The sequence below is a fragment of the Gossypium arboreum genome, chromosome 8 (genome assembly GCF_025698485.1).
Source record: "Gossypium arboreum isolate Shixiya-1 chromosome 8, ASM2569848v2, whole genome shotgun sequence".
NCBI classification, from domain to species: domain Eukaryota; kingdom Viridiplantae; phylum Streptophyta; class Magnoliopsida; order Malvales; family Malvaceae; genus Gossypium; species Gossypium arboreum.
In genome coordinates, this window is record NC_069077.1 from 81,688,053 (window position 1) to 81,692,371 (window position 4,319).

Sequence of the window (4,319 nt, forward strand, 5' to 3'; positions counted from 1 at the left end):
GTGACTTACTTTGTGTTGGGTAAAATAGTTCCAAGTCGGCTACTCGATGACCTTCGTCTTTCCCTTGCTTGATTCTCCTCCTTTAACTCCTTGAGCTTAATCAATAAATCAACTAGTTTAACCATCTTGCTAAACATTCATAATTCAATTACACATGCATATGTATGTTCGTATATTCGGCAACCATCCACACTAATTACCCATTTAGTCGATTATACACATAATTAAAGGTAACATCACGAATGGGCATACTTATGTATATCTATATATATATATATACACTTCCAAATGGGCATCACAATTAGATTTAACACCACCTTCATACTCAATTGGATGGCCGAATGTATGTATATATATATACAATGTCAACTATAACATCTTTCAACCACCTAATTTCATCTCATGAACACTTAATCAAATTTTCCTAATCTAGCATATATTTTCACATCTATTTGTAACATCATGTAAATTCACATATAACTACATTTCTTAAGTTCTACATCTTAATGCCCATTATAGCCACTCCCAAAACCTAAATCTACAAATCGTCAACATCCCCTTTCAACTATGTTAGCCGAACCCTCATCCTCTTCTTAGTCCTACATTCGGCTCCTCCAACACCATGACTTAACAACTTCAACTTTCATGCTAACATAACAAGCAACTTAACACATCCATATAACTAACACGTTAATAGCATCAAGGTATCAACTAAAATTTTTTAAGCTTCTTTGTCAAATCCCAACTCTCCAACAACCCCAAATCCAACCATGGGATAGATGGAATTCAAACTAACAACCAAAAAAAAAAAATATATACATGAATTTAAAGGAATAACTTCAACATACCTCAACCTAGATACCATTATGGCCAAATTCCTCCAAAGCTTTTCGCTCCTTCTTTTACTTGGTTTTTTTCGGCTAAAGGATAGCAAGGATGAAGCTTTTCTTTTTCTTCCTAGTTTTGGCTCAAAGAAAGGATGAACAATTTTTTTTCTTTTTTTTTTCTTCAACTCACGGCAATGGAGGGGGGGATCACACCTTCTTTCTTTTTTTTTTCTTTTTCACCTTAGTTTAATGTTTCCTCCCATATTGCACCAACAAAACATGTCTATGACATGTTTTACCCATCCTCCCTTGTCATGGCCGGCCACCACTTATAAAAAGAGGGGTATTTGACATGCAAAACCATTGTTTTGCATGCATACTTCAATTAGTCATCACACATTTCCCTATCCTACTTTCAAAGTTTACTACTAGGTCCTTTTTAGTGAAATTCACATTTATAACCCTAAATCAAATCATCAAAAATGTCATACACGAATTAACACATATCATAGGCATCAAAATGAATATTAAATTATTTTTATGCCTCGGTTTTGTGGTCCCGAAACCACATTCCGACTAGGGTCGTTTTAAGGCTGTCACACCTTATTATTCCAATAAGCTAACATGTACATTTCTTCCTATGACAAATGCCAACGGACAGGTAACATATCTAAACGTGATGAAATGCCTCAAAACTATTTGCTTTCATGTGAAATATTTGACGTTTGGGGTATTGATTTCATGGGTCCATTCCCCAGTTCATTTGGGAATAAATACATCTTAATAGCAATTGACTATATGTCCAAATGGCTGGAAACCTAAGCTCTACCTACTAATGATGCTAGAGTGGTAGTACGTTTCCTTAAAAAACTCTTCTCGAGATTCAGAACGCCTAAAGAAATTATCAGTGACAGGGGCACTCATTTTTGTAATACCCAATTTGAAAAAACTCTTAAGAAATATGGAGTTCATCATAGAACAACCACCCTATACCATCTTCAAACTAATGGACAAGTTGAAGTGGAAAACCGAGAAATCAAACGGATCCTTGAAAAAACAGTAGAATCAAACAAAAAAGATTGGGCAATGAAAGTAGATGATGCCTTATGGTCTTACAGAACTGCTTTTAAGACCCCCATAGAGACATCACCGTACAGACTTGTTTATGGAAAAAGTTGTCACTACCATTCGAACTAGAGCATAAAGTTTTTTGGGCTATTAAATTTTTAAACCTTGATCCTAAACTTGCAAGAAAAAATAGGTTGATGCAGCTAAACGAACTTGATGAGTGGTGAGCCAATGCATACGAAAACTCACGCCTATACAAGGAAGCAACAAAGCGGCGCCATGACAATCGTTTAAAGCAACGAAAAAAATTTGAATTTGGAGATCTTGTCCTCCTATACAACTCAAGACTCAAATTGTTTCCTGGGAAACTTAAATCACAATGGTCAGGACCTTTCGTAATTCAATCTGTTCTGCCATATGGCACAATAGAGGTAAGTCACCCATCACACGGCACTTTCAAAGTAAATGAAAATTGTTTAAAACTTTATAACGATGAGAATTTTAAAGACGATGGAAAGGAGCTATGACTCGACACACCGCCCTGAATAAACCAACAAGGTAACAGTCGAGTTGAGACTATAAACAAGTGCTTCTCGAGAGGTAACCCGAGTACTAACAGTTTTAAATTTTTTAAATTTCAATTTTTAAACATCTAGGTCACTAAAAGAATCTTTGAAGCGTAGGTTCCCAACTCCACACGGGCGATCACACGGCCGTGCGAAACAACGGTAAAAGTAATCTTTCCCAACACGGGATGCAATAAGTGGCCACGGGCGTGCGACCTGGCCGTGGTCAAATCACACCCTCGTGTCTATCGCCCGTGGACAACACTGACAAAAGAACACGGGCATGTGCAGAGCTACACAACCGTGGGAGAAGAGAACCACATAATGTGACAGCCCAAAATAGACCCTAGCCGGAATGTGGTTTCGGGACCACAAAACCGAGGCATAACAATAATTTAAAATTTATTTCGATGCCTATAATATGTGTGTATTCATGTATGACATTTTTTGATGATTGATTTAGTGTTATAAAGGTGAATTCCACTAGAAATGACTTAGTAGTGAACTTTGAAAATACGATAGGGAAAGGGGTGATGACTAATTAAAGCATGCATGCAAAATAATGGACTTGCATGTCAAATTCCCCCTTTTTACAAGTGATGGCCGGCCATGACAAAGAGATATGGGTTAAACATGTCATGAAACATGTTTTGTTGGGCATTAGGGAGAAATAGTAAACAAATAAGCATGGGTAAGAAAAGAATGAAAAAAAAAATGTGTGTGAGAGAGTAGCATACCCCATTGCCGTGCAACCAAGAAGAGAAAACAAAAAAAATTTGTTCATGCTTGCTCTCTCCCTTTTTGGCCAAAAATACTAAGAGGAAGAAGGGATTTTTGCTTCATTTCCTTTGTTTAGAAGAGATCTAGAAGGTGATTTGGCTAAATTTGCATCAAGATTAAGGTAAGTATGAGGTTGTGTTGGGAGTTTCATGCATGTTTTGGTTGCTAATTTGATGTGCATGTTAGCCATGGCTCAAATCTTTGTTATGCCATGGAAATGGCATTTGGCCAAAGTTGTTATGGTGATAAAGCCATTGCATGCTAAGTGTGAAGCTTGATGATGATGCATGCAATGATGGATTGTCTACTCTTGAGTAAGATTTTGAGTTTTCTTTTTGTTTAACCATGATTGAAGTTAAAAGGGCATGATTGTCATATTCGCCATGATGCATTCATGAGCATGGTTCATGCTTCTTGCATGTTAGTTAAAATTTGTGTTTTGGATGGCTATGGACACCTTGAAATTCGCCATGCTCATATATGTATATATATGTTTGCACATGATGTTTTGGTTATGAACTAAGTGATGAATTTATTGGTTTAAAGAAGAAGATGTGGAAGAATGCTTGTGAAATTGCAAGCACAATTGCCTAGCACACATATAAGTGCTTGATGCTATATTATAAGTTTTAATACAATGTGCAAAGCATTAATTAGTAAATTGCATGCTGTTTTTGTGAGGTATTAAGTGCAAAATTTACCTCAACATGTACATGAATATTCGGCCTTGGGTAGCCTATTGAAGGCCTTAGCATTTCCTTGATGCTTGAATAAATTGTATTGAATTGCTTGATGTAGTATAAAATGTGCATGACCATTGTGTATTCAAGCTAAAGGGTGGCCATATGACCATTTAAACTCCTTGTCATATTCGGCCATAAGCTAGCACAATGAGGTTTTAATAAATTGAATTTGTTTGAATTAGCTCAAGAGCTTAGAGGGCCACAATTGGACAAGGGGAAGGAGAAAGTGATCGAATAGCCGAAAAAGCCGTTCGACAACATCCGAAGTAAGTCCTCAAGAAGTGACCCTACTTGAATTGTGTGAAATAAAGTATGGATGTGTATTGATTATTGAT